At 32.0% G+C, this 24,412-nt stretch overlaps 1 protein-coding gene across 1 annotated transcript in view; it reads right to left on the bottom strand.

Annotated features, from left to right (window-relative positions):
* LOC114329580 (alpha-amylase) overlaps positions 1-24,412 on the bottom strand; it is a 412,355-nt gene that overhangs the window by 272,390 nt on the left and 115,553 nt on the right. The gene's annotated exons all lie outside the window — the stretch shown is intronic.

Genomic DNA, 24,412 nt, shown 5'->3' with positions numbered 1-24,412 from the left:
TGTACGAGCCACACAGTCTTTTTCTATAATAAAATTATTAGAGGCAGATTTTTAAGTCATCCAGATCATCCATGAATACATGTATAGGCATGCAAACCTAGACTAAATGGACATAAACATAAATAGAGTGCAACTTAGTCACTTTAGGTTCGCGGAAGACATAGTCCTCATAACAGATCACATTGATCATGCCATCGAAATGTGATAAAGACTCTGCCATGCCTCTACACAAGTTGATTTAAAGATCAGCCACTCAAAAACACAAGTGATGACAAACCCCATTCTGAGTTAGAACATCAACATTACTGGAACAAATATAGAACAAACATTTGCATACAAATATTTGCGGCACTAAATTCGTTTAAGTAGAGTCAACCAGACTCTGGTCCAGACCAATGAATTAATACGTAGATTAAGGTTGATTTGGACGGCTTATAGAGGCTTATGGAAAGCTAAGAGGCGTTTTCAAATCAGCTCCTCAAATCTTCTTAAAGAGAAAAATCTTTGATCAATGTGTGCTGCCGATTCTAACCTATGGTACAAAAGTGATGACAAACCTCATTCTGAGTTAGAACATCAACATAGCTGGAACAAATATGGAACAAACATTAGCATACCAGTATTTGGGGCACAAATTCGTTTAAGTACAGACAACCAGACTCTGGTCCAGACCAATGAATTAATACGTAGAATTAGGTTGATTTGAGCTACTTATGGAGGCTTATGGAAAGCTAAGAGACGTTTTCGAATCAGCTCTTCCCATCTTCTTAAAGAAAAAGGTCTTTGATCAATGTGTGCTGCCGATTCTAACCTATGGTGCACAAGTGATGACAAACCCCATTCTGAGTTAGAACATCAATATAGCTGGAACAAATATAGAACAAACGTTAGCATACAAATATTTGGGGCACGAAATTCGTTTAAGTAGAGACAACCAGACTCTGGTCCAGACCAATGAATTGATACAAAGAATAAAGTTGATTTGGGCGGCTTATGGAGGCTTATGGGAAGCTAAGAGACGTTTTCAAATCAGCTCTTCCCATCTTTTTAAAGAGAAAGGTCTTTGATCAATGTGTGCTGCCGATTCTAACCTATGGTGCACAAGTGATGACAAACCCCATTCTGAGTTAGAACATCAACATAGCTGGAACAAATATGGAACAATCATTAGCATACCAATATTTGGGGCACGAAATTCGTTTAAGTAGAGACAACCAGACTCTGGTCCAGACCAATGAATTAATACGTAGAATTAGGTTGATTTGAGCTGCTTATGGAGGCTTATGGAAAGCTAAGAGACGTTTTCGAATCAGCTCTTCCCATCTTCTTAAAGAGAAAGGTCTTTGATCAATGTGTGCTGCCGATTCTAACCTATGGTGCACAAGTGATGACAAACCCCATTCTGAGTTAGAACATCAACATAGCTGGAACAAATATAGAACAAAGATTAGCATACCAATATTTGGGGCACGAAATTCGTTTAAGCAGAGACAATCAGACTCTGGTCCAGACCAATGTATTAATACGTAGAATTAGGTTGATTTGAGCTGCTTATGGAGGCTTATGGAAAGCTAAGAGGCGTTTTCAAATCAGCTCTTCCCATATTCTTAAAGAGAAAGGTCTTTGATCAATGTGGGCTGTTGATTCTAACCTATGGTTCACAAGTGATGACAAACCCCATTATGAGTTAGAACATCAACATTGCTGGAACAAATGTAGAACAAACATTAGCATGCAAATATTTGGGGCACGGAATTCGTTTAAGTAGAGACAACCAAATCAATGAATTAATACGTAGAATAAGGTTGATTTGGGCGGCTTATGGAAAGCTAAGGGACGTTTTCAAATCAGCTCGTCCCATTAAAGAGAAAACTTTTGATCAATGTGTGCTGCCGGTTCTAACCTATGGTGCGGAAACGCGCTAACGCTTACTAAGACGTTCGCAAACAAAATTCGAACAACAGTCCATGTTGGGATTAAGACTAAAACCTTGATTACACGTAACGAGTATTGTAGCGAGACAGTGTTCTCGGCCGAGTGCTCGTTTGGTATAAACATACTAACGAGTACTTGGCCGAGCACTCGACCTAGTCATATGGCGGACAGTCAATAGAACAGGTTCTATTTACTAGGCCGAGTCTTCGACCTCCCACCCTTCAATCGTATACTCGCCAATCCACTCGGTATGTGTAAACAACACTCGCTGTGTAACTGTGCATATTACCACCTCATCAAAGGAGACGACTTCTGTTAATCAATGTGATTTGTGATTCTTATAAATAGCTAACAAATGGAACTCAGATAGGACAATAAAGTTTGGTTCAATTGTATAGATAAGTTACACCCGTGCTTATGAAATTTCAAATCTTTGGAGTATAAAAATAAACAAAAACGTGATGCAGCATATGTATCGATTATAGAAGAAATAAATATTGTTGATTTTAAAACTCAAGAAGTCAAATAAAATAAAAAATTCAAATTCGACATATAGAAAAAAAATAAAAAAATCAATGAATCGAAGAAATTGGGAGCAGCGAGATTTGGTCTTCTTAAATCCATTTTCTATTATAGCCCAAAGACGCTTATCTCCTTCTCATAATATATCGGTCAACTCTTGTATAAGCAGTGGTATAAGCCGTTTGATACATTTTTAATGTTAGCTTTACGATCCATAATTAGGTACACTACTCCTTGATTTTGTGAATAGAAACTGAACTGACTCGCCTCCAAATTCAAAAATTGCCAAATACGTATAAACTATCTCTCGCCCGCACCACTGTCTCGGCCTAGTAACAGTTTGCTGTCTCGCTACTGTAATCGTTAGGTGTAATCAAGCCATAAGAGACCGAATAACCAACACAGAATTGCGCCATAGATCGGGAGTAACCCACGAAATCAAAATAATATCGACCTTGAAATTGAACTGGGCAGGGCATGTCGCGCGAACGAAGGACGGCAGATGAACAAAACTTATTCTCTAGTGTAGACCCAGACAGGACGCCTGTCGAAGCAGAGGAATTCCACCAACAAGATGGAGAGATGAACTGAAGCGGATATGTCAAAATTAAATGCAAGCTCAGGACAGGAATTTTTGGGGTGAACTATGGGAGGCCTACGTTCAGCAGTGGACAGATATAGGCTGAATAATGATGATGATGATGATGATGATGATGATGATGATGATGATAATGGAAAGGATTCAGCTTAGGTTGAAGATCGTGATTGAAATTGTCATGCTATTTATAGTTAATATATTTTCAAACACTTGCATATAACATTTTGTTTCCAAGCTCAGGTCGTTTCCCTTTGTACACTTGTACATTTATTACACCTTGACGATTTTTTTTCGTGCTGACCGTCAATAAAACATGCAAAGCGTAGCGTGGAAAGTTCAGAAGTAACCAGGTCATCGCTGTAATTGAATCATTCCGTAATAAGGGTAAGCGAGGCTTAGGCTTATACCTTGTTATTTATAAAATCCATAAAAGGGATGTTTATTTTGATCGAGTTAACAGAAACAGGTATTTATCTTATGTTGTCATCATTTTCATAGGAAATATTGATGATATTATAGAGGTTGATACGGGAAATTAAAAATTTGGACTACTTTATCTTAACGTATACGATTAAATATTAGAGGGAACTGGCAGAATATAAAGAAACTTTACATACAACCCCAATTAATTTAAATTATATTTTTAATATATGTAGTACAATTAAAAAAAGAATGTGTGTGTACTTTGTACGCACGTAAGAAGTTATACTTCTATTATATGATTTCTTAAAAATAAATATACTTTAAACAGTTTGTTTTAATTTTTTTTAAACACCAAACTAATTTTGTGCTTACCGCTTTCAAAAAATATAAAAAAGTATAGGATTGCACTGGATTCGAACTCACGACCTCTCGATCTCTGGCCGAATTAGTCGAGGCATTGAAGCACAAAAAAAGGCTTTACTGTCGATTTTTGGCGCAGTAAGACGGATTTTAATGCAGTTTGGTGCGTTGGATTCGTGAGAATGTCAGGAAATTTTGTGAACTATTGTAATGAATAAGAAATCTGAAATTGCATTTGTGCATAAGAAAAATTCATTTCAAAAGTGCATTTTGAAATAGGCAATTATTATAAATTTGCAAATCGGTAATTAGTTGGGCAACATCCCGATTAATTATTTTAATTATTTTTAATCATTTTTAAGTCCATATAATAATAGTCTAAAGGATGTCAATAACCATTAATAATAAACAATTTCTTATGGGGAATCGAACCAAGTACTAACATGTCCGTAACTATTATAGATACACATACCGCTAGCCTACGCAGACACTTGCTAGACAAGGGCGATATTAGGTATAAACAAAAACAAATAGGTAAGTAGAAATTGTAAAGAAAATTACTACATACTTAAATGTATTATAAAATTAATATATTCCTAAATTTAGAAGAAACATTCGTAAATAGGTATTATTAATATCTATTAATGTTAATAAATGAAATATAAAATTTTGACGTTTCAAAATTTGACAATTCACTTTTAACTGCAGTGCCTTAAAATTTTTAAAGCACCGGTGCTTTAAAGTAGCATTTTTAACGCTCCTATGGAGTGCTATAAATTGCATTTTTAACACGTTTGTAGAAAAATATATTTAAAAACACTAATATATCCTTTCCACACCTTTTCTGGACTGATAAATACATAAATTAAAACATTTAGTAACGAATTCCATACTGCCTGTGTGCGCATGCGCGCAGATTAATAAAATTTCACCCTCAATGAAATCGCGGGCAATGAAACAGTTGATGTCTTAGCTAAAAGGGCCATACACGAAGGAGAAGGAACAAAATACAAATGTACAACAAATGAAATAAAAACAGTTATTAACAACGTTTGGAAAACAAAATGGGAAGAAGATAATAAAAACAATCAAAAAGGCAAATACTACAAAGAAATTCAAGAAACGATTCCCAAAAAACCATGGTTTATGAAGGGGAATCTTTCCAAAAATGCAATAAGAAAAATTTGCGTTTGAGGTATAATCACGTACCTGTTCCCAAATTTCTATTTAAAATTCGCATAAAAACCGATCCATATTGCAATTGTGGAGAAATAGGAGACGCAGAGCATCAAATATTAAATTGCTCTCTAAATACAAGCTCAAGTGAAAATCTTTCTGGAAAAAATTTATTTAAAGGATGTCATACATCCAATTAATTTAAAGTTCTTAATAAATCAAAGTAATAATCCACAAGTGGTCATTTTATTATGTGAGCTATAGTTAACTATCTGTAATTAGAAGCATATAAATATTGTAAAAAAAAATGTAAAAACATTGTAATAAGTATAAAAAAAATACAACATGAACCATTAAGAAGACGAATAACCTCAGAGATGTTGAATCGGGTTTTAGTCTTACCGTAATGAAAAAAAAAACAAAAAAAAAAACAAAAAAAAAAAACAAAAAAAAAACAATAAAAACACAAAAAAACAAAAAAAAAAATGAAAAAAAAACAAAAAAGATACAAAAAAAGGAAAAAAGTAATTGAATATAAAAAATGAATAATATGAAAAATAGAAGTAAAAAATGTTAATGTATAATAATGATAATAATGATATGATATTATAATTATTAATAGGGAAGGAAAACAAACATAGATTAGTTAAAGTTACGTAAACATGAGCAAAATCGGTTAGATGGGCGAATTGACCCTAAGGTCCGCAATCATACAAACCCAAGAAAAAAAATATTAGAGGGCTTGATTAAAAAAATTAAATAACCTAACTGGAGATCTGACTAAGGTTTATTTTATTTTTGTGTTTTTGCTTAAGTATGCTATCTCCGTTTTTTAAGCAGTTTGGACGTTTCAGAGAGCCATTTGTAATGATATAACTATTTTCCCAATTTTTTTCATTAACCGAAATTGATTTTAAGTTAATGATAAAATATCTAAAGTAGAGTGAACAGTAGATATATATCATTGTTATGCAATTCAGCATGTTTACAATTACAAAAAAGGGGTGCCTGATATAATTTTGTACTAACTGTTAATAATTAAAAAATGACTTTTTTTATAAATTAAAAAAAAAACATTCCGACCCGGACCGATATTATTTCAGATTGTATGGATCATTCTAAACAAAAAAGGTCTTTTGAAAATTTTCTCTAAAGTTGATCGTTTTCTAGTTATGAACAACCGAAACTGAAAAAAGAACCAAAGATGGCGATTTTCAGGGCTCAAAAACACAAGTAAAAAATATCAGTTTTGTAATCATTAAGTACCTAAATTCAAATTCAAACCTTCTTCTATCAGATCCTGATAAGAATTTTAGCCGTGTTTTATAGTAAAACATATATTTTTTGGGGTTCTTATGGGGAGACGGGCATTAACAACTAAAAACAGTGTTTCAAAATGAAATATGTCCAAAATACTTATCAATAACTGAGAGAATAAGGTTTGAACTTAAATTTAGGTAGGTACTTCGTAATTTCAAAATAGTTATTTTCCTAAGTAGTGCGGAAAGTGATACTTTCACGCACGAGACTGCCGTTGACCCGAACGACGCGATAGCGGAGTTCGGGCAAGCAGTCGAGTGCGGGGAAGACACTTTCCGCATGAGTTAGGAACAATATTTTTTCTAGGGTCGTACGTTTGGAAAAAAGCCACAAAATAGAGTTATATCAATTTTTACTTAGAAGTGAAAATACACAAATTAATTCTTTGACAAGGTTGTCAAAACCAAACATTCAATATAATGGGTTACCACGACGACGATATTGGTTTCCATGACGACGATTCAAAACCATTGTAATTTTCTACTGATCTGACTTTTAAATATTATGTCAAAATAATTTTATTTCATCGAATCATCGCGCTAATTTCATTAAAACATGAACACAATAAGACAAATTTGAAATAAATTAGTAAATAATATCTAAATATTAGTTTATTGCATATATTATAATATATTATAATGCCATATTACAAGGTATTTTACTTTCCCGCACGCCGTGCGGGAAAATTTACTTTCACGCACGCCGTGCGGGAAAGTGCAACTTTCGGAAACGAAATGCGTTCGTGAAAGTGGCTCTTTTAGCACGGCCGTAGAAAAAAGATATTTTTTTACTATGTTCTTAAGTCTTGAAAATCGTCACCTTTCGTTCTTTTTTTAGTTTTAACTTGTTTATTTATAAATTAAAAACAATCAACTTAAGAGAAAAATTACAAAAGACCTATTTTATTTTGAATGATCCAAAAAATGTGGAATAATATCTGCCCGTGTCGATTTTTTTTTAATTTATAAAAAAAGTAATTTTATAATTATATTAATTAATTACAGTTAGAACAAAATTAGATCAGCCACTCCTTGTTTTTTGTAATTGTTAAAATGCTAAATTACATATCCAATAATTTTTATCCGATAAACAGCTAATAGGTGAAATTCTACCTTATATCGTATCTTAGACTAGTAGATAGCACTTAATAGTACCCATCTAGGCACCTAATAATTATTATAGTAGCACGTAATGTTTCATAGTATAAATAATTTTACAGAGTGAAAAATATGGGAATTTGTTACATTTAATTTATTTTGCAGAACGTCCAGTGGAATCGTCTAACAATTTTTTTACATATTTCAACTTCTCAAAAAGTCTAAGGAAAATTCCAATAAGTAGGTATACTTTAATTTTACTAGTGGAATATATTCCATATTGAAGACTTACAAGGTTATAATAAATCTAAATTGAATTACAAACGAAATGTTATAAGTCAAATTGATCAAACATACAAAAATATCCTGGCAGTGTTTCAACATACCGCACCTCCACCTTTATGATATATCTCTTATTGTGTAATGTTATATTTCGTCATTTACATGCCGTTAACTCTTCAATGAAATTAAGGAATATACGCCAACGATACCGAAAGAAATAGACAGAGGTATCGCGAATCATGCCCCATCACGCACTTGAGAAAAAAGTCACACCCTCAATTTTTTTAATAAAAAAAATAATAATTTTCTATTCTAAAAGTAACAGCAACCCGTCATAAAATTTTCCCAAAATAACCACCACCTACATACACCAAAGTAGGTAAAATGATTAAAATAAATTAAAAATTCACAGCGGGTGTAATTTCCTCACCAAAATAATCTTATACCTGAGTTTGGAAGGGTATGTCATAATCCGACAGGTATTTTCCTCACCAAAACTGAAATGGTTGTTTCAGGTAGATTTTACTAAAAGGCATTCAAGGAAATTATTTATCTACTATAAAATTACAGTAGGTACCTATAATAATTAATTAATTAATTTTATAGTATTTTATTTTTAGTCATAATTGGAATTTTGACAAAAATGGCATGTTGCAATAGAAAGTAATCACGGTATTTGAAAATTTTATTTTTTATAAGGTGAAAGTTTTAGAAAGTGAAGAAGTGTTCTGGAGGCAATAAAATAACTTTTAGTGCGAAATTGAATACTATTGGGGCAAATTTTACAATAACTAGAAGTAGCCTACAACATAATCATGAACCAGATCTGCAGAAGATAGATCGAAAAATTGTTTCTAACTCTAGTAAACGTAAAGCCGAAGAGAATATACTGAAAAACCGCCAAAAATCATTCGCCAAGAGCTTGCAGCTAATTTGCCTGAAACAATTACTACGATTGATGTCTGTTACATAAGAAAAAATATATATAATTATCGACGAAAATGATGCCTGGTCGACTTTCTTCCAATATTTATGAGGTTCAAAAATTTGTGAAGAGCTGTGCTCAAAAAACAACCAAGGAGGAAAATTTTCTCTTTATAAACTGTGTCAAAAGTAAGATAACTGTATTTAGTTGTGAATGTGAAACAAATATAAGATTTTTAGCAACATTGAATTTTATACAGAGAGGGGCAAAATTATGGAATATATTCATTTTCTCTAAAATGGACGATTTTGGACAAAAAACCCCGAACCACGTCGATTTTTATTTTTAAATCACAATTTTTTGGCATATCTATATTTCATATTAGTGACGTCATCAATCAATCAATCAATCAATCAATCAATCAATAATTATAGTAATGTTTATATTACTAAATAGGGAATATAACACTCTTTCAAATAAGCTACCACACGACCCCTATTCCCATTTAAAAAAATCATTGATTACGTGATCACGCACAGTTAGATGACGTTACTACTATGAAAATATAGGCCAAGAAATTGTAATTTAAAAATAAAAATCGACCTGTTGCGGGGTTTTTCTCCAAAATCGTCCGTTTTAGAGAAAATTAATTTATTCCATAATTTTGCCCCTCTCGTATGTTATATGTATGGCACAATTACCGTACCACATATTATTTGCAATTATTCACTATTCATGGGCCAATTATATTTCTTTATTATACTGTTTACTGTCAAACAAAAAAAAAAACAGAAACTTAAAACAATCTTTTCTATTTGTTAAAATCAGAAATTTTTAAAGCTCTCTAAATTGAGTTTAATCCTAGTAAAGTTTTTATAGATTTTGAAAAGGCTATATTTATACATAATGCAATCATTCAAATGTGTCCAAACACTGAAATACATGATTGAAGATTTCACCTAAGTACACCAAACTTGGTATAGAAAATTCAGTCTCTCCAGGATCAAACATACTTTTGGCCTTACATTATATAAAACCGGAAGACGTATCAGATTGTTTTGTGTTTGATTTAATGTCATGCAAACTATAAAATGAATTTTTTTATTACTGCAGTCTGCAAGTAAGCTGAGAAAAATGTAGAAAATTTACGTACGACTGGTCTATTATTTGACAAATAATGACATTATTTCGAAGTCAATTAAGTACGATATAACGCCCAAGGGGGTGTTATAGGAAAATAACGCCCTAGCGCCCATTAAATTTAAATAACCAGTTAAATACTGTCAAGTTGACAAAAAAAACTCTAAGTAAAACTATGGTTACCACAATTACGTTACGACTATTTCTGGTAAATGTACTTATTCGAAAACTAATTAATTCAAAATTTATTCAAATTTTTTGCATATAAAGAATAATTTAGTCGGACATTAAACGTTGAAGGCATCACCGGTATTATATTAATAAAATAATAATACCCTTGGTACCTTAATAACTATAATAAGTTATCAGTAGTAATTGCACAAGAGCTCTGAAATTATTGCATTTTTCCCGAGTGACACTTTGACAGTTTTAATTTCACGAGCCGAAGGCGAGTGAAATTATGTCAAAGTGTCACGAGAGCAAAACTTCTATATTAAATTCAGAGGTCGAGTGCAATTTGTTGCGATTATTTCATGAATAAAACTGTTCAAAACCAAAATTTTAATGTAATTTATTTATGTAAGTACCATTAAACACACAGTTTTTATAAATATTTGACGATTGAAAGTCATCACTTTTATAATTTTTAAAACATTAATTGTCATTAATGTCACTGAATGTATTTTTTCGTAGCAACGAAGGGCATCTGACGTAATATACTTAACGACGGGAGATTATCAAAAATTATCGATTTAATTCAGATTTCTGTAGCTTTCTATTGGTCAGAATCTCCTATGAATGAAATAATCAGTCTAATCTAATGACTATAATGGATTTTGTAAAGTGTGTTTCTTATTATAGTAAATAGTAAATAATAAGTTATACGTTTTGCACATTATCTATATTATAACCTATTATTACAACGTAAGGAAATGAATGTCTTTTATTCGGATTTCGGATGCTTTCATAATAATCATTCTTAAATTACATCTATATTTTTTATTTTATTACCTGAGTGAGTTGGTGAGGAAAATACCTACCGGATTAATACGAACCCTTAAACTTGGTGAGGAAAATACCTCTCGGATTATATGGTTATACTGGTTGGTGAGGAATTTACCTCCGCCCAAAATTTATACCATTTGCCTTCTCTGAAAAGAAGTCCCTCTTGTCTTCTTCGCTTCAGTATCCATCTGGCTTGCAATTTTTAGAAGCCATAGATGTGTTACCAGGAAAATGGTCCAATAAGTTTTCAATTAAATATCTTTTAGGAATATTTTTTAATATTTTTCGATATTTTTAATATTTCTATTAGATTGAAAACTTTGATTTTCAGTTGCCACATGTCGCTAGACACCTACTCTATAAACGTCAGTTGCAATGCGAGGATAATCTCTCGGAGTTTCGTCACTTGGGGCAGAGAGCAGCAAACCTACGCCTCTCTGATGATGACTCCAAATAGAGTCAAAAATCGTCGATTTAGAGTGCTGGTTTGCGCTCTCTGTTCTAAGTGAAAAATAAGACAGTTTTGCATTCGCATTACAACTGAATAAAAATGGTATACATTTTACTTTATTTTATATTAGTTTTACTCCTTTGAGTAAGTAGGTCTAGTTTCCGTTGGAATTTACCAGAAAAACAAACGGGGTCGTGAATTGTAAGTTTTTGAATTCCCTCTTGTCTTCTTCGCTTTAGCATCCATCTGGCTTGCAATTTTTAGAAGCCATTGAGGTGTTACTAGGAAAATGGTCCAATAAGTTTTCAATGAAATATCTTTTAGGAATATTTTTAATATTTTTCAATATTTTTAATATTTCTATTAGGTTAAAAATTTCGACTTTAAAATGATTAAATATACCTACATAATTTCAAAAGTAATGTATCACCTAAAATGATGCTCATTTTCGTAGTTGATTTTTTCATGAACAGATTAACAGATTACACTAAGTAATTTTTTTGTTATATTATATTTTCCTTTGGTGTTTGCACAGTTGAGCAAAGGTTTACTCAAACTTCTTTTTTGTACTTATACCGAGTGGAAGAAAAAATATTTTTTTCTTATGTTAAGTTTGAGACACTGCGAACACAGTTTGTCTGTAAGAAGGACAAGGTGAGTAAGTGGGTATACATCGAAATCGTATTGTAGTCTTATGATTTGTGGACATTTGAACGTCCCTGATAACTTTAGAAACACAAAAAATACGCGGGTTTATTTTTTAACGTGGGGAGGAAAATTAATTTTTTTTTAAATTGCTCTGATACATCTTATATCAAAAAACTAGACGGTTTTACTCTTTAATATTTATTTTAAATGACGATATGCGATACGTGAGGAGTTCATCTCTTATTATATATGGATATGTTATAATTATTCCTAGATATAGTGCGAAAGGAACAAAGTGTTCAAAGAAAGAAAATCTGTGCATTGCACCTCTCGCTATTGAAGGAGCCTCTACGTAGACACCAAATCCGTACTTACTCTCAAGTAAATGCCACCCCAAAACATCACAGAGCCTCCTTTAAACAATCTCATCTCTCTTATGTTGGGCTGTGCATAACGCTTACCTGGTCGACAAGTAACTCTTAGATGTGTCGATAAGAACTGTTTACGTTATGTGCCTTTCTGTTTTTAAAGTTTTGTTAACTGTTATTTTTTCGAGTTAATTTAATTTTGATACAGTTAGAACACCTCACATTAAAGAATTAAACCGTCTATTCTGTATTTCTAAACATAAGAGGGACATTAAAAAAACAAAATGTTCAAAAAAATATGACTACAATACGATTTCGATAAACACCCACACTTATATCTAGGCCTCTCTACAGGATGTCTCAAACTTAACACAAGAAAAAAACTTTCTCTTCTTCCACCCGGTATAAGTTCAAAAAAGAAGTTTGAGTAAACCTTTGTCCAACTCTATAAATACCGAAGAAAAATCTAAAATAATAACAAAAATTAGCGGAATTAGTTTAATCTGTTCACGAAAAAAATCAACTATGAAAATAAGCATAATTTTAGGTGATACATAACTTTTGGAACTACATATTAAAAAGCCAAGAATCATAATTCCTAAATATACAGAATCAAATCATTTAAATAATAGTTTAGTAAAATCTCTACTGAGCGACTTTGTGGATTACACAGTAATTTACACAGACGGTTCTAAAAATCAAACAGGAGTAGGATGTGCTATGTATGTGCAAAATACCCATCAACATAATAATTACAAATTATCTAGTATTAGTTGTATTTTTACAGCTGAGATTATAGCCATCGAAAAAGCTGTGATAATAACAGACTCCAGATCTGCAATATATGCAATTGAAAACACTGATTTTAGTTCATACAAATAACAAGTGTGTTGTTACTTTGCAAAGTCGACGTCATTGTCTTTGCAAAGAAACGCTAATTGTATCCGAACGTCTGCGGTCCCTCCGATGAGTACCAATCCCAAAAGGACAGAAACTATTTTCATTTATTAATTTATAATAAACGAAACATCCCTGACCCTGGTGAAATTCGAACTCACGACCATTCGGTCCTTTCAATCCAAAGGTAGGCGCTCTTTCCATTGAGCTACATTTTGAAAGTAACACTTTTCTATTTTCATTTGGCATACGCAGAATTGCCCTATCTTCATTATTTTCTGTCTTATGTTATTGCAAAACAAATATCTCGGGGATAAACAAATTGAATAAAATTTAAACTAATTGACGAAGTCTTTAAAATTTTTGTGCATTATATGGACTGTTTGACTCAACTTTTCATGCAATATAAAAGTCTTAAGGTCATGTTCGCAAAAGTTATAGCACATTTTTTATTTTCGAAATTTTAGTCTTATTTTGCAATTTCTGAAGCAACAAATGATCGGACCAAAATTCAAAAACTGCTATTATAAACATTTGCTCATCTACTAAAAGAAGAATACTATAAATAAGATACCTACTTCATTACCTAATATTTAGCTGTGGCGATTTAAACGAAAAAACTGCCATTTTTGACACTCATTTGTTAATAACTAAAATTCTCGTCCGAAATGTGACGGGAATTTTTGTATTTAATTTATTAGGTATAATATAGTACCTACCCAAAAAACCCATTTGCAACCTGGCTGCTCAAGTGTCCCGAACGCGAATTTACAAAACCTATACCATTTCAGTCATGGCAGCGACTGAATTCGAATAGGGTTTGTATGCAGAATATTAGTTACATATCCTATACTATTTCAGTCACGGCAGCTACTGAACTCGAGTAGATTTTGTATGCAGAATATTAGTTACATATCCTATGCCATTTCGGTCCAGAAATTAACTGTAATGGTGTAGGATTTGAAACCGAAATTTTTTATTATTATTGAGCAAATGTCTATACTGTTTCAGTCATGCAAGTAAAACTAATCAAATATTTACTTAGTGCATTTATTATTATATCATAAAATTTAGATATGTTTTGAAAATTAAAATTAATAATTATATATTTTGATAATATTAAAAATTAAAAACAAATGAGTGTACAAGTGTAAAAAACAAATAATGTACGAGTATATGTATACAGTATGTCCCTGTAAGTTGGAACCATATGGAAAACTTTTTTGTTATTGATTTTACGAAAAAAAGATAGTCTTTATAAAAAGTTCGGCATGGACTAAAACCGAAGATGCAATCATCTGATATTAAGTTTTATTAATAGTACAGTCGAACCCGCTTATTATAATACCGGTTATTAGAATATCTCGGTTATAGGAATACTTTTGCTTAGAACGAAGGCTATTCCAATTAGAGGGTTCGACTGTACTATTAATAAAACTTAGTATCAGATGATTTTATCTTCGGTTTTAGTCCATGCCGAACTTTTTATAAAGACTATCTTTTTTTCGTAAAATCAATAACAAAAAAGTTTTCCATATGGTTCCAACTTACAGGGACATACTGTATACATATATTCGTACATTATTTGTTTTTTACACTTGTACACTCATTTGTTTTTAATTTTTAATATTATCAAAATATATAATTATTAATTTTAATTTTCAAAACATCTAAATTTTATGATATAATAATAAATGCACTAAGTAGATATTTGATTAGTTTTACTTGCATGATTGAAACAGTATAGACATTTGCTCAATAATAATAAAAAATTTCGGTTTCAAATCCTACACCATTACAGTTAATTTCTGGACCGAAATGGCATAGGATATGTAACTAATATTCTGCATACAAAATCTACTCGAGTTCAGTAGCTGCCGTGACTGAAATAGTATACGATATGTAGCTAATATTCTGCATACAAACCCTATTCGAATTCAGTCGCTGCCATGACTGAAATGGTATAGGATATGTAACTAATATTCTGCATACAAACCCTATTCGAATTCAGTCGCTGCCATGACTGAAATGGTATAGGTTTTGTAAATTCGCGTCCCGAACATGGTATATTTTTGCCTTATTTCACTGGCGTACATATATTTTTTTAAATTTAAATAAGATACCTTACCTACCTTTAATTCCGTTTCATAGGGCTTTAAGCTAACTGCAGCCTGCCTGATGACTTAAGCTTTTATTTCGTAATAGTTCTTAGGCCCCCATATAAAATTATTATTTATGACCACACCGTTGAAACTTTTTGTACTTGTTATTTGGGTGGAGTCGGACAAATTTCGAGCTTAGCGCATCATGGCAGTGGGGCGTTTATCTGTCAAGCGGTCACGAAGTTGTCAATTTTATGCAAGAAAAAAATTTATAACCACATTGGTCATTTTATTTTAATCAATGGTTTTTATCATATAAACAGCAAAAATAATTTTGTCGGACAAAAATATTGGGGCATATGACGCGTCGGACACGCTAAAGATGTCAAATTTATGAAAAAAATAAATTTATTACCACATGGATAATTTTAACGGTATCTACCATAAAACCTTTTTACAATAATGTGGTAACCTTGTCGGACAATTTTCACGAGGCATATGCGCAGTCGGACGCGCCGAAGATGTCAATTTACTGAAATTTTTTTATTTACAACCATTTCTCCGACAACATTAGTAGGTTATAAGTAATTATATTCTTAATCAAAAAATCAAAGTGTCGGACAAAAATATTGGGGCAAATCGACAGTCGGACAAAAAATTTAATTTTTATTAGTAAACTATACTTTCAAATAATGCTGCGTTCGTGCATCCCTTATCTTTACAACCATTTTTCCGACAAAAGTAGTAAGTTACAAATAATTATATTCTTAAACAAAAAATGTGATTGTCTGACAAAAATGTTGGGGAAAACGAAAAGAAAACTTAATTCTTTTAGGCTATCGACGAGGAGGTATTATCAAAAAAAAATTTAAAACAGTGTTTCTCGGTTACTTTTGAATCGATTTAGCTGATAATTGGTACACACACTAAGCAAAACATTTAAAAGGGTATGACGTAGATCTGAACCCAAAATTTTCTTAAAAAATTTTCCGACAAGAGGGAAAATTTTAGAAAAATTTTGATCTGATAATTTGTGTACATACTCCTTGAACAACGACAAACATCGTTCTGTAGTTTTTTTTCTCCAATTAAAAAAAAATTCCGACACATGTATCAGGTTATAAGTAGTTATATTCCAAATCAAAAAATCTAAGTGTCCGACAAAAATATTGGGTCAAATCCAAAGTCGGACAAAAAATTTAATTTTTATTAATAAACTATACTTTTAAACTATGCTGGGTTCGTGCATCCCTTATCTTTAAAACCATTCTTCCGACAAAGGCAGTAAGTTACAAGTAATTATATTCTTAAACCAAAAATCTAATTGTCTGACAAAAATGTTGGGGCAAACGAACAGAAAACTTAATTCTTTTAGGCTATCGACGAGAAGGTATTACCAAAAAAATTTTTAAAAATGTTTTTCTCGGTTATTTTTGAATCGATTTAGCTGACAATTGGTACACACACTAAGTAAATCATTTAAAGGGGAATGACGTAGAGTTGTACCCAAAATTTTCTTAAAAAATTTTCCGACAAGAGGGAAAACTTTAGAAAAATTGTGATCTGATATTTGCCTACATACTGCTTGAACAACGACAAATATCGTGCTGTAGTTTTTTTTACTACAGTTAAAAAAACATTTTCGACACATGTATCAGGTTATAAGTAGTTATATTCCAAATCAAAAAATCTTAGTGTCCGACAAAAATATTGGGGCAAATCCAAAGTTGGACAAAAAATTTAATTTTTATTGATAAACTATACTTTTAAATTATGCTGGGTTCGTGTATCCCTTATCTTTACAACCATTTTTCCGACAAAGGTAGTAAGTTACAAGTAATTATATTATTAAACAAAAAATCTAATTGTCTGACAAAAATGTTGGGGCAAACGAAGAGAAAACTTAATTCTTTTAGGCTATCGACGAGAAGGTATTATCAAAAAAAATTTTAAAACAGTTTTTCTCGGTTATTTTTGAATCGATTTAGCTGAAAATTGGTACACACACTAAGTAAAACATTTAAAAGGGATATGACGTGGAGCTGTACCCAAATTTTTTTTTTTAAATTTTCCGACAAGAGGGAAAAGTTTAGAAAAATTGTGATCTGATATTTGCCTACATACTGCTTGAACAACGACAAACATCGTTCTGTAGTTTTTTTTTCTACAATTAAAAAAAATTTCCGACACATGTATCAGGTTATAAGTAGTTATATTCTAAATCAAAAAATCTTAGTGTCCGACAAAAATATTGGGGCAAATACAAAGTCGGACAAAAAATTTAATTTTTATTGATAAACTATACTTTTAAACTATGCTGGGTTCGTGTATCCCTTATCTTTACAACCATTTTTCCGACAAAGGTAGTAAGTTACAAGTAATTATATTCTTAAACAAATAATGTAATTGTCTGACAAAAATCTTGGGGCAAACGAACATAAAGCTTAATTCTTTTAGGCTATCGACGAGGAGGTATTATCAAAAAAATTTTTAAAACAGTTTTTCTCGGTTATTTTTGAATCGATTTAGCTGAAAATTGGTACACACACTAAGTAAAACATTTAAAAGGGTATGACGTCGAGCTGTACCCAAAATTTCCCCAAAAAATTTTCCGACAAGAGGGAAAATTTTAGAAAACTTGTGATCTGATAATTTGTGTACATACTCCTTGAACAACGACAAATATCGTTCTGTAGTTTTTTTTCTCAAATTAAAAAAAATTTTCCGGCACATGTATCTGGTTATTAGTAGTTATATTCCAAATCAAAAAATCTAAGTGTCCGACATAAATAGTGGGGCAAATCCAAAGTCGGACAAAAAATTTAATTTTTATTAATAAACTATACTTTTAAATTATGCGGGGTTCGTGCATCCCTTATCTTTAAAACCATTTTTCCGACAAAGGCAGTAAGTTACAAGTAATTATATTCTTAAACAAAAAATCTAATTGTCTGACAAAACGGTTGGGGCAAAGGAACAGAAAACTTAATTCTTTTAGGCTATCGACGAGGAGGTATTATCAAAAAAAATTTTAAAACAGTTTTTCTCGGTTATTTTTAAATCGATTTAGCTGAAAATTGGTACACACATTAAGTAAAAGATTTAAAAGAGTATGACTTAGAGCTGTACCCAAAACTTTTTAAAAAATTTTCCGACAAGAGGGAAAATTTTAGAAAAATTGTGATCTGATAATTTGTGTACATACTCCTTGAACAACGACAAACATCGTTCTGTATTTTTTTTTCTCGAATTAAAAAAAATTTTCCGACACATGTATCAGGTTATAAGTAGTTATATTCCAAATCAAAAAATCTAAGTGCCCGATAAAAATATTGGGGCAAATCCAAAGTCGGACAAAAAATTTAATTTTTATTGATAAACTATACTTTTAACTATGCTGGGTTCGTGTATCCCTTATCTTTACAACCATTTTTCCGACAAAGGTAGTAAGTTACAAGTAATTGTATTCTTAAACAAAAAATGTAATTGTCTGACAAAAATGTTGGGGCAAACGAAGAGAAAACTTAATTCTTTTAGGCTATCGACGAGGAGGTATTATCAAAAAAAAAATTTAAAACAGTTTTTCTCGGTTTCTTTTGAATCGATTTAGCTATAAATTGGTACATACGCTATGTACAATACTTAAAAGGGCATGACGGTGAGTTGTACCCAAAATTTTCCAAAAAGATTTTCCGACAAGAGGGAAAATTTCGGAAAATTTTTCTAAAATTTTGGAATGTTCTCTACGTTACGTCCTTATAAACATTATAAGGAGTATTTCTACAAATTTTCAGTTTGATCTATGTAGATCTAACCGAGAAAAATTGTTTATAGTTCGCTTTGGTCTCCTTGATGCTTATTATTTTTTTATATCCCAAAGAACGGCTGTTCCCGTACATGCAACACTATATTATACAAGAAATTTTCGATTTTCTAAATGTGACTGAATTGAAAAAATTGGGCCAAATCCAATCTTAAAATATAGGAAAAGAGAAATACGTCAACCATCCATTTTGGTACAAGGGTGTGGATGTTACGGCCATTCCCTTTTAGGGTCTGTTTTTCGTTCTCGTCCCCAAAACTCCCAAAAGTTTCGAAAATTTAAGTCCGATTTTACGGCTTCTTATAGTACTGAACATTACCTTTCCAACGCATGTTTAATTTTGAAAATTCTTCTCTTCTTCTTCTTTTTTTTATATAGACATTACTCTGTCTGTTTTTCAATGTGCCTCCAGTAAGTTGTCATTCCATCTTTTTCGTGGTCTTCCCACTGATCGTCTTCCTATTGGGGAACCGTCTCTGTCCGTTCTTACTACTGTATTTGTTGTCATTCGGCTTATGTGGTCGTTCCATTCTACTCTTCTGTTTTTCATCCAGTTATTAATGTTGTCCACCTTGCATCCCCTTCATATATCTACACTTCTAGCTCTATCCCACAGCGTCTTACCATTGATTTTTCGCAATGTTTTCATCTCTGCTCTTTCTATAGTTTTTTTTTTGTCCTTTCTGTATCAGGTTGTGTTTCTGCCGCGTATGTCATTATTGGTCTGATGACTCTTTTGTAAATTCTGCCTTTCACTTCTTTTCTGATGTTTTTATTTCTCCATATTGTTTCATTCAGGCAACCTGCGGCTCTGTTTGCTTTATTCACCTGATCTTCCACTTTTGTTTCGAGCTTTCCGTAGTTGCATAGTGTGATGTCTAGATATTTAAACTCCATGACTTGTTCTATTATTTGACCCTCCAGCTCTAATTTACACCTTATTAGATCTACTGTTGTAACCATGCATTTAGTCTTTTTTGGGGAAATTAAAATGTTAAATTTTCTAGCGGTTATATTAAATTCGTGCAGCATACGTTATAAATCATCTTTACTTTGAGAGATTAGTATTGCGTCGTCTGCATAGAAGATTATTTTAAGTGGTTTTTCTCCCATTTGGTATCCTTTTTTTGTTCTTACTTTTTTTATTATTTCGTCCATGATCAGGTTGAAAAACAGAGGACTCAGGGAATCTCCCTGTCTTATCCCGTTGCCATTTTGAAAATTGTATATACCATTCAAAAGTTACCGATCTCAGAAATTTTATTCAATTTCTATTTAAAAAGGGGAACATGTTTTGTATGTTTGTGTGTATGTTTGTGGAAAAGTTATACCGATCTGAATTTCTTTTCTATGTTTTAAGAGGGGGTCAGGGCCGATTCATTCAGAACCGGTATAGCTTGCGGCTTTCGACCACCCATAAGCCAGCTATAGGGCTTGGTAGGTACAAAACGGCATATTTTTTGGGGGTATATATCTTAGGTTCAAGGAGAGACAGCAAAACCAAAAGTACACCAGATTAATAGCGTTGAGTTAAGCTTTCAAATAGTGCTTAAGTGGTTAGGATCAGAGATACACACGGCTCAGTACAGCTGAAAAACCGAAAAACTAAACTTTGAAAATTTTGGTTTTTAGACAATTACTCAAAATTTCAAACTACAAATTGCGCCAACAACTAAGGAGGACTCCAGATGCGTCTATCGGTGTATACCTCTATCTGGGAAAATTGGAATTTTTAAGTTATAGCCTTCATAAGTGTGATCAAATCTGTTTCCTATAGGAAAACCGGTTTTTCAAGCTCAATAGTCCTATAATACCTTCAGTTATCCTACTTGACCTTGGATGCATCAGACACTACTTCTCAATACGTTTCAAACTCATATTTAGTGATCAAAATCGGTAATACCGATTAGAAGGTATCTAGTTCCAAAAGTATAATCCATTTGACCATTATCGCCGAAATGGTTTATGTAGTTGTAGTGGTTGCGACGCTAAATTTAGATAGATTTATTTAAAAATAGAGCAATACGAGTTCATTTACCGGCCATTAAAATAATTTTTTATTCTATTTCGAATAGAAAAAAAACTCTAGTGTACATTCGATGGACACTAGATCATTTGAGAGATAATCATAGAAAGGCGACCATATATATCTTAACGTGGAATCGAGAAACAATACATTCAATTTCATTTAATTTATATACAGGTAAAATTTGGTAAATAATGGGCCATAGCTTAACGTCAGGTTCCTGAGGTAAAAATAGACCGATTTAAGCTTAGTTAGTTAGCTTAGATTTAAACTTATCTTAGTACAAAGTTTATAATAACCGAGATACAGGATGTCAAAGTTAAATTTTTTTTATTTATTATTGAATATTTCCTGACAGGTATGAGATAACAACATGAAATTTGGTATGTGGGGGTTTTTGGATCGAGAAAACTAAATTCCCTACCAAAAATTATGTATTGCCCAGAGGGCGCCACATACGCCTTTCAGCACTCATTTATTACGTTCATTTTTTTTATAATTCACTCTGTATAATTTTGACATTAAAATTTTTATTTTCCTATTAGTTTTACTTAAAAAAGGTATACTTCTTTGATCTTCCTAAACTCAACCGTTTTCGAGATAAACGCATTTTAAATCTGCGATACACCATCATGTTTAGCATAATATCATTGTAGTTACACCCGAAAAATAATTTAATACCATAATAATTGTGCCAGTTCTCAAATTTATGTCATTGCATCGCAAATTCCATTTGAAGAAATTTGCGATACATTTTTGGATAATTTTATGGTTTTAAGTTATTTTTCGGGTGTAACTACAATGATATTATGCTAAAAATGATGGTGTATCGCAGATTTAAAATGCGTTTATCTCGAAAACGGTTGAGTTTAGGGAGATGAAAGAAGTATACCTTTTTTAAGTAAAACTAATAGGAAAATAAAAATTTTAATGTCAAAATTATACAGAGTGAGGCATAAAAAAATTGAACGTAATAAATGAGTGCTGAAAGGCGTATGTGGCTCCCTCTGGGCAGTGCATAATTTTTGGTAGGGAATTTAGTTTTCTCGACCCAAAAAACCCCCACATACTAAATTTCATATTGTTATCTCATACCTGTCAGGAAATATTCAATAATAAATAAAAAAAATGTTTAATTTTGACACCCTGTATCTCCAAAACGCCCCATTATTTTTGTCCGACAAGTGATCCAATATGCATTACACATGTAAAAGAACAGCACAAAACAAAAATGACATCTGTGGTAATAAATAAAAAATTTTCAGGAAATTGACATCTTCGGCGCGTCCGACTGCGCATATGCCCCGTGAAAATTGTCCGACAAGGTTACCACATTATTGTAAAAATGTTTTATGGTATATTCTGATAAAATTAGCAATGTGGTAATAAATTTATTATTTTCATAAATTTGACATATTTAGCGTGTCCGACGCGTCGTATGCCCCAATATTTTTGTCCGACAAAATTATTTTCGCTGTTTATATGATAAAAACCATTGATTAAAATAAAATGACCAATGTGGCTATAAATTTTTTTCTTGCATAAAATTGACAACTTCGTGACCGCTTGACAGACAAACGCCCCACCGCCATGATGCGCTAAGCTCGATATTTGTCCGACTCCACCCAAATAACAAGTACAAAAAGTTTCAACGGTGTGGTCATAAATAATAATTTTATATGGGGGCCTAAGAACTATAATTTTTGGTATTACTTTCCCTATTTACATGCTCTTCCACATGACAAACGTGATTTGCCAGGAATATATTTTTCCCTTTCTGTCCCGTTTTGTGTTGAAAAGATAAGTTGTGATGAACTTTTAGAAACCCATATATTAAGAACTAATACATCCATTTTATATACATTTTGTATAAATTGTTTAAACAGTTTAAAAACTTAATATTAATAATTTGCAACTTCACAATAATGTAATTGTCATAAGATTAACTTCAAATTGTTGTCGCCAAAAATGGCAGGTGTGACGACGCTAGGTGTCGCATCAGTCAGGCACGGAGCGAATAGACGCTTTCGGTTTGTTGATCAAAAATAAAAGTTACACTGTATGTGAGCAATATTAAAAAATATATTTCAATGTTTCAGTCTCTGCTTAATGTGTATAGGTTTGCTGTGCTATTAAAATCCATACAGTGTTTCGTATTAAAATATGTGACTGTCTCTCAGACTATCAGCTATCATTAGTCTAAAGCAGAACACGGCAGAACAGGTGTGGCTTGGGAAATGAACCTTACAACAGGCCAGCTTAGGTTTAGCACTCGTAGGAAATTTATTATGTTGTTTTGAGAGTGGCAAGTAGAGGTAAGTAACCTCAATTTTCTAATTAAGAATACTTATCACGCATTATACGTAATGAAAGTGACCACAAAGCAATGAATCTAACTCAATGGGATCATAACTGGATTAATTTTATTAAAAGCAGTTTTGAGGATATAGTTATAAAAAAAGAGAAATTAATAGAAAATAATAATTATTAGTGTAACCAGAAGTGCGTAATAGTATGTAATACATGAGCAGTGTGTTAAACAGTGAGAGTTACGTATAGAGTAAGAGTTACGTGTAGGAGTGGACAAATTATCACGAGGCATAAGCGAGTGAAATAGATTCTCCTCATTAGTTGTTTACTATATTTTTTCTACGAAATCTTAAAAAAACGGGACCAAAAAGAACGAAAAATTTAAACCAAGGGAGATTTAAATCATGACTTTATGACTTCAAGAGATACACAAGGAGCTTGATCACCCGAGTCCAAAAATTGCAAGTGTGTATGTAGTGAGAGAAATAAAACAACCAATACGGCAGTGCCATATTTGTTAAACCAAATTTGGGGTCACTAAAAGCTTAGATATTAATCCACAGACTAAAGTCCTTTCTACCAGATTAGATAACATCGATATTATCCTTAAATAATCACTAAACAAAGAATTCATTAGATAATAAATCTGAAATTATTATTGGTTACTTCAATAACCACAGTCACTACTGTGTTATATAGATAAACCACTAGAGATGGAGAAAGAGTGCAAAAATAATGATTCAAATTAAAGCACATGTTTAAACAAGAACAATCCCATTCAGAAGTTTCAATTTTAAGAAAGCCATCTGGCAAAAAATTATTAAAGAAACTATATGAATACCTGACCTCCATGTAGCCAGACGATACAAATTACGATGCATTTGTGAAAGCAATTAAACTGGCATCAAGAAAGACCATCCCGAGGAGGGCAATATTCCTGACAATATGACAGTTGCCAACAGCATGGAAAGACTAATATGACATATAGAAGCAGGAAAGACTGA

The sequence above is a fragment of the Diabrotica virgifera genome, chromosome 1, assembly GCF_917563875.1.
Source record: "Diabrotica virgifera virgifera chromosome 1, PGI_DIABVI_V3a".
Classification (NCBI taxonomy): domain Eukaryota; kingdom Metazoa; phylum Arthropoda; class Insecta; order Coleoptera; family Chrysomelidae; genus Diabrotica; species Diabrotica virgifera.
Note: the sequence above shows the minus strand (reverse complement) of the source record. Positions and strands in the feature narration are given on the sequence as shown.